Source organism: Triticum aestivum, chromosome 2B, assembly GCF_018294505.1.
Source record: "Triticum aestivum cultivar Chinese Spring chromosome 2B, IWGSC CS RefSeq v2.1, whole genome shotgun sequence".
NCBI lineage: Eukaryota > Viridiplantae > Streptophyta > Magnoliopsida > Poales > Poaceae > Triticum > Triticum aestivum.
Genome location: NC_057798.1, coordinates 580,647,849 through 580,655,114, shown reverse-complemented (window position 1 = coordinate 580,655,114; position 7,266 = coordinate 580,647,849). Strand labels below are relative to the sequence as shown.

Here is a 7,266-nt window from a genome sequence, read left to right as displayed (position 1 = left end):
CTGCAGTTGGATCTTCAAACACATCAGCACTTCCTTCAACTCTCATCCTACGCACTTCATCTTGCAAATCTCCAATCAAATCACTCCAAAACTTCGGCAGAGGATCACAACCACCATGTTGTTCAATTGTAGCAACAAAAATCATTAAGAGGAGAGAAGAACAAATGAACAAAAAAATAACCCCAAATGAAGCTCACCATGGCGTCCACGTAGGCGTAGTACCTCCTGCCTAGGTTCCGACGGCTCCACGAGATCCATCTTGGCGCCTTCCGACACGGGTTGCACCAGCAGAGCTTCTTTGGCTCGTACGCCATCGGCTTCTCCCGGTACGGCACCGGTGACCTCAATTCATCCCCTCTCCTTCCGGTGGCTCGACGGAAGCCGGGAGCGGTCGAACGACCCGAAGACCATGACATTGCCTTCGACGCAGCCGCCACTGTCGCCGCCCCCTCCAAAATCTCCTCTGCCGCCCCCTCAGGAATCGCCTTCGCCGTCGCCTAACCCTAGTTTCTTCCCCCAAATCCCCAATCTGTTTGCTGTTCACCCCCGTGTGTTCCTGTTATAACCTGGCCCACCACTCAGAGCAATCCCGGTTAACACTTGCCATGTCAGTGCTTTTTGGGCAAAAACGACACTAAGGTTTGATTTGGACCGGGATTACTTAGTTTGGTGTGCGAACGACAGGGATTTTGACTTCATGGTTTGATTCGCCGAACATCTACGAATTCATGGTTTAAAATGGACTTTTTCCTGGTCAGCACAAGCAGCTCGCTAGAGTCACGTCGCTGGTTTGAGTGCCGTCCAGCATCCTCTTTTTATTTTAATTTCCGAAACTGACAGGCAGGACCCACTACTCATTGAGGCATATAGTATACAATTAATCATGTTTCATCGCTACAAGTGGGCCTCATACGTCTACGGATGATATTAGCACCATATTTGCACGTTCGTGCTAAGTTTCAGAACCAGTTCAATGCATTTTTAAAGTTCAGACACTAAAGTGAACATTCGTTGCAAGTTCAAGCACCACAGATGTATTTACCTCTTTATTCAAACACAATCTCGCTAAGCATGCTCTTACATTAGGGGTTAGCCGTCATACTTGGTTAGGCCATCCTGTTGACCTTCTATTCGTCCAGTAACTGTGGTGACAGCTTTATAAAGCTAGCAAGTTTGCCTAAGAAAACAAGTAGGAGAATCAGAAACAAAATTTCATAGATACGAAGAGACCTTTGACGGGTTCATTAGCCATGGTCGTTGTTATACATGTATTAGAATATTTATTAGTACCATGATCCGACTATGAACGCCACTATATTATTAATCTTTCGCTGATGTCCGGCGGCATGGCGGGCTGGCTGCGGTGAAGGAGAGGACCCGAAGTGAGAAACAAATGCACCCAATAATATAGGAGGCAATGACTGCAGCCACTTCAAGGCTTGAAAGACAGAGATATATGTTAGTAAATACACAAACAGAACATTATAGAAAATAGACTAGTACCTCGATTTATGGCTTAGAAGAAGGGTATGGAGGCAAGAGGAGAAGAAATAAGAGAAGCTTGTTTGGTCTTTGTTGTGATACATCTAACAAAAATGCAGTATGTAGAGGGTTAAAGTACAAATATGTTACCCATATCTTACCACTAATTCAAACTTTAGGAGAATTACCTCGCGTACTCAACTTAAGGTACTGTAAATTCTTTAGGCCTTGAATTCAAGACTCGGTTGATTGCATTTCCCCACAATATAAATTTAAACAATTGAGACTTAATTCTAAGCCACGTCTAAACAACTTTAATGTACTGTTAAAGTCTATATGGTGTTGTTTCGCAAAAAAAGAAAAGGGGGACAAAGCAAATTGATACACAAGTGAAGAAAATGATTATTGATTGCTGCCAGTGGCGTTTCATAGGAAATCCCAAACATGAGTGGAAAGAATGTCTCATGTTGTAAAATAGAAGAAAAATTTCTTAGCTAGATATATAACGATAGATGCAATAGCAGTGGTATTAAAAGACAACAGGATATAGATGCAATTCCGTTGACCAAGCATTGAAATATGTTCCACGGGAAGCAATTTCGATACCCCGTCTTCCATTTCGTGTTCTATGTTCTTCGTACCGTTCAACACGTTGAACTCATGTGTAGTTGCATGCGATTATCTTCCACGTGAAGCTAGCGATGGCTATATATACATGCATGCCCTTGCAAGCAATATACATCCAAACCATCTCCCATCGCCATTTGCCACTAATACTATTGCCCCATCGCCAACTCCGCCAACCTGTTAAGGAGATTCAAGCCGCGGCATCCATGGATCACACGGTGGAGGCCTCCATGAGCGCCACCCTGCTGAGCCTTCTCGGCGTCACGGCCAAGTCGGAGAAGGGCGCGGCGGCGACGGAAGACAAGGTGGAGTGGCTCCGGTCGCAGCTGATCGGCAAGGACGTCGAGTTCGACACGCCGTTCGGGCGCCGTGCGCTGACTTACGCCGACCAAACGGCGTCCGGCCGGAGCCTGAGCTACATCGAGGACTATCTCGTGAAACAGGTCCTCCCGTTCTACGGAAACACGCACACGGATGACAGCCACGTTGGGAGCAAGACGACGCGGCTGGTGCACAAGGCGGCGCGCTACATCAAGCGCTGCATGGGCGCCGGCCCCGGCGACGCGCTCATCTTCTGCGGCGCCGGCACGACCGCGGCCATCAAGCGCCTGCAGGAGATCATCGGCGTGGCATTGCCGTCCGTCGAGATGCGCAACCGGCTTTCGGCGCAACTGCGTGCCGAGGAGCGGTGGGTGGTCTTCGTCGGGCCGTACGAGCACCACTCCAACCTTCTGTCGTGGCGCCAGAGCCTGGCGGAGGTGGTTGAGATCGGCGTCGACGCCGATGGACTCGTCGACGTCGCCGCGCTCCGCCGCGCCCTCGGATCGCCAGAGTACGCGGATCGACCCATGCTGGGATCTTTCTCGACGTGCAGCAACGTCACCGGCGTCATGACGGACACGCGCGAGATCGCCCGCGTTCTTCACCAGCACGGCGCGTTCGCATGCTTCGACTTCGCCGCGAGGTGCTGTGATACTCGCTTTCTTTGCTCTCTTTTTCGTGGCATGTGACCTGCATGGATTTGACAATCTGAATTCCATTCTCTCTTATGACCAAGCTAACCACCATACTTAGTGTAATTAAGCTCCTTCAAAGTGCATGCGTCCCTTCAAAACAAATCAGTATACTATGTTTTTTCTGTTGCTACTGATTTGTGTACGTAGAGGAAATTAACTTGTAAAAAGCATAGTGTATAATTATATTAGCGCGCCATGAAAACGAAATATTTTGTCTTTACACACTTTGGAACCATTGAACCATTGTACATTCCTATTATCTTACATTGAATTTCTCACTCGCTGATTCCAGGTTGTGCTTCATTTCTACTATTTCATGGGTGGATCAACAAACTTGGTCCAGAAATTTAAATTATTATCCTTTGTGCAGTGGACCCTATGTCAAGATCGATATGAAGTCTGGTGAAACTGATGGGTATGATGCCGTTTTCTTGAGCCCTCACAAATTTGTCGGGGGACCGGGCACACCAGGCATCCTTCTCATGAACAAATCATTGTATAAGTTCCATTCCCAGCCTCCCTCAACGTGCGGAGGCGGCACAGTGGCCTATGTCAATGGCTTCAATGAGGAGGTGAGAAAACAAATTATGAATCATTGCCAAGTATGTGTATTGTGTGTCATGTAAATACATGAATAATCGTATGATATGCAGGATACACTATACTACGATGATATCGAGGAGCGTGAGGATGCTGGCACACCGCCGATACTGCAAAAGATCCATGCATCGCTTGCGTTCTGGGTGAAGGAGTATGTTGGGTATGACACGATGGACCTTCGCGAGCGAGTGTTCTCAGAGATGGCAATGAAAAGGCTTGTCAATAGTCCAAATGTTAGGGTGCTAGGCAACACAAGTGCCCATCGTATACCAGTCTTCTCATTCCTAATTTACCCATCAGTAACCGTGAAGAAGCCATTTGATGATTTTGATGAGCCTGGTTGTGATAAACAATTGGATACGATGAGGCACAAGCAACTACCTCTCCATGGTCGTTTTGTGACTAGGCTTTTGAATGATCTTTTTGGCATCCAAGCGAGGGAGGTTGTGCTTGCGCAGGCCCCTATGGCCACACATTGCTCAATGTCGAGAACGAGCTCTCACTTCGCATTCGGTCCGCTGTCCTTGAGGTATCACAAACATTAGAACAAATGTCAACTTGCTTTTTACTTGACATGATATTAATGTTATGTTTGCCATCACAAAATTTTCAGGGTTTCAATGGACTGAAGCCGGGATGGACCAGATTGAGCTTTAGTTACTACCTCTCCAAGGAGGAGTTTAAATTTATCCTTTCTGCCATCGAGTTCATAGAGACATACGGACACCGCTTCCTCGCTTTGTACAAATTCGACTGGATCACTGGCAACTGGACCTTTAGGAAACAGGCAGTCAAGTACCACATCATGAGGGAGGAATTATCTCTTAGCATGGAACCATTGAAACAAAATAATGACCAGCCAAAGCTTGCGGATATGATGGATAAGCCCGTGGTTAATCATAAGAAGTTTCAAATCTACTTAGAGAGTGCCAATAAAATTGCACTCTCCATGTCAGACATTAGTAATCAGATTGTCAGTGTTCCGAAAGGAGTAGACCCTGACTTGGTTCTTTTTCATATATAGAACCATAGATACATAAGGTAACTTGGTAGAGTGTCTCGCGAGTTACCATCGTTAGTGTTTTCTTGATATACGCGTAGAGCATTAGCTCTGAGTTTCCGTGATAAGTTATACTTTAATGCAAACAGAAATAAATGTGTAAATTAAATGGATATCAACTTATGAGAACAATTTTGTTTGTGCTGATCTATTTATTTGTTGATCAAAACACTTCTGTTTGTGTTGATCGACTTATTTCTCATTGTAAAATTCCAAAGATCTATTTATTTCTTACTTTTTTAGGAGAAGTAAAAGACTATGTCTTGGTGCATTCGTTACAGTGACTTGAGAATTTCTTTCTTATGTAACATCCCAAATTGGAGAATTTCCAATTTGGAATGTTATACATTAGATCATCATTTCATATCATATTTTATTGCATTTTGGTTGATCCTAGAAATTCTAAGCAACTCAAGGACCCACGGAGCGAATTGGGGATTTCGTTATTTTCATATTTGAGTTTTCTCAAATTTTACAAAGAGGATCATTTGGTTTTAATTATTTTTCTCTCCGAATATTTCCAACATGAAAATAAAAGAGAGGGGATAAAATGACTTCTCCAAAAAAATAAATATTAGAGAAAAAATATTAAAATCAAATAAGAATTTTATTTGGAGTTTTATTGCTATTTTATTTGAATTAGGAAAAAAAGTGCGTTTTTCAACATTTCATTAGAGGCTCAAATAAATGTTCACCTTGTCCATTATATTTTTAGAGAACGGGAAAAATTTATTTCAGGATTTTTGGAGTCCGTTTAGTATTTCTTTTATTTGTTTTTTTGCATGTCGGAATTATTTAAAAAAAATCAACCGACCTAACCGGGTCGTGCCCGGCCTGGACACTAGCCCGGCCAGCCCTTATAAGCAGAGGCCGAGGCCCCCGCCCCAGCCCAAGTCGCCGCCGCCCCAAACCTTAACCCTAGCGCCGCCCCGTCGCCGCCGCCATCGACGCCGCCGTCCGGCGCGCCGACGCCGACGCCTCCCGCCCGCCGCCACCGGAGCCCCGCCGCCACTGACCCCGCCGCCGATGAGGTAGCCACCGTCGTCGATGATTTTCATGAGAAAACCGATCGGTTTTTTTTCGAAACCCTAGGTTATTTTTTTAGATCGGTTTTTTTTTGGTTTAGTTAAATAGCAGACGTTCGTCCTTACGTTCGTTTTAATGAATGATGTTCATCTGTTAGTCACAGACAGCGAACGTTCGTTCGTTAGCATGTTCATCGGTTTTTCTTTTTCCAGGGTTTTCCAAGATTATTTTCGTTCGCGATTTGTGCCCTGATTTTCGTTTTAGTTTATTTTTTCGCTCGTTTTCGGAATCGGGTGATTCAAGCGCATAGATCTTCGTCTCGAAGCCCTCTTTCTGTTTAAACAACTTGAACAAGATTTTTATACTATAATATTTGACTTTAGCTCGGATTAGTAAACGGATCTTGTTTCTTTCGCAGTTTGAGTTTTGTTGCTCCATTTGATTTGATTCTTTTTGCAAACCGGAGTTCTTCAGTTAAACTTTCTAGTTAGATCTTTTATTTGAGCTTTACCCGTGCTTCTAGTTGAGTGCTTATTGTATTGTTGTTTGTTTGCGATAAAGTGCCCGGAGTGCGAAGCGTGCTACTATGAGTCTCTAGATTTTGCGGATCAACAACAAGGCAAGTAACACTTTGATCATACCTCTTTACTACCCAGTTTTATTGCATTAGATCAACCCTCAAACATTGCATGGTTAGGATCTGATTAACATGTGGGTTTTGGGAAGTAGATGATGAGGTAGAACCTATTGCCCTGTTTATTATCCAACCTTTGGGAGTTACTTTTACGTGATGCTTATATTGCTATGTTATGCTCGTAGACGTGGTTTGAGTGAGTGTATCCATGACAGATGTGAGTATTGTTAATTAATGGTTAACTTAAGGTGGCTACTTAAATACACATCTGGGTGGATTGCTTGAGGCACCCTAGAGTACCTAGTGGTTGTCAGGGCACCTGGAGATTCCAGTGTTGTCCTAGGATATCCCGGAGTACCCGTGTTATCATCCTATGGTTCGCCACCCTGGCTCAAAGGGATAATAAGATTATTCATGCTAGAAACTTTCGTGTGCAGCCACAAGCCAATATGGGCTCTGGCATAGTTGAGTAAGTTGCGTGAAGCTCTTGAAGAGGTAGACTAGCAGATGTAGTGGGTTGTAGGTGGTACTGTCTACCCAGAGTAGAGAGTTAATGCTTCAGAAAGACTGTGTCTCGAATCTCCGACCATGGATGTGTTCGAGTCTTGTGGAGAGAAGTGCGCAAACCTCTGCAGAGTGTACAAACTAATCATGGTTAGTCGTGTGCCCGGTTATGGACATCTTGAGTATCTGGTTCTTGGATTATCATGTTGATCTCATCACTCTAAATTAATTTGATTGGGTTTAATGATGATCTCATTACTCTATGTGTTACATTGTCAACATATTCCATGTGCTGACCCGTTTCGGGCTGCAACATT

At 44.4% G+C, this 7,266-nt stretch overlaps 1 pseudogene; it reads left to right on the top strand.

Annotated features, from left to right (window-relative positions):
- The first annotated feature begins 2,315 nt into the window (after window positions 1–2,315).
- Window positions 2,316–4,749, top strand: LOC123041715 (probable cysteine desulfurase; annotated as a pseudogene).
- Window positions 4,750–7,266: the final 2,517 nt, after the last annotated feature.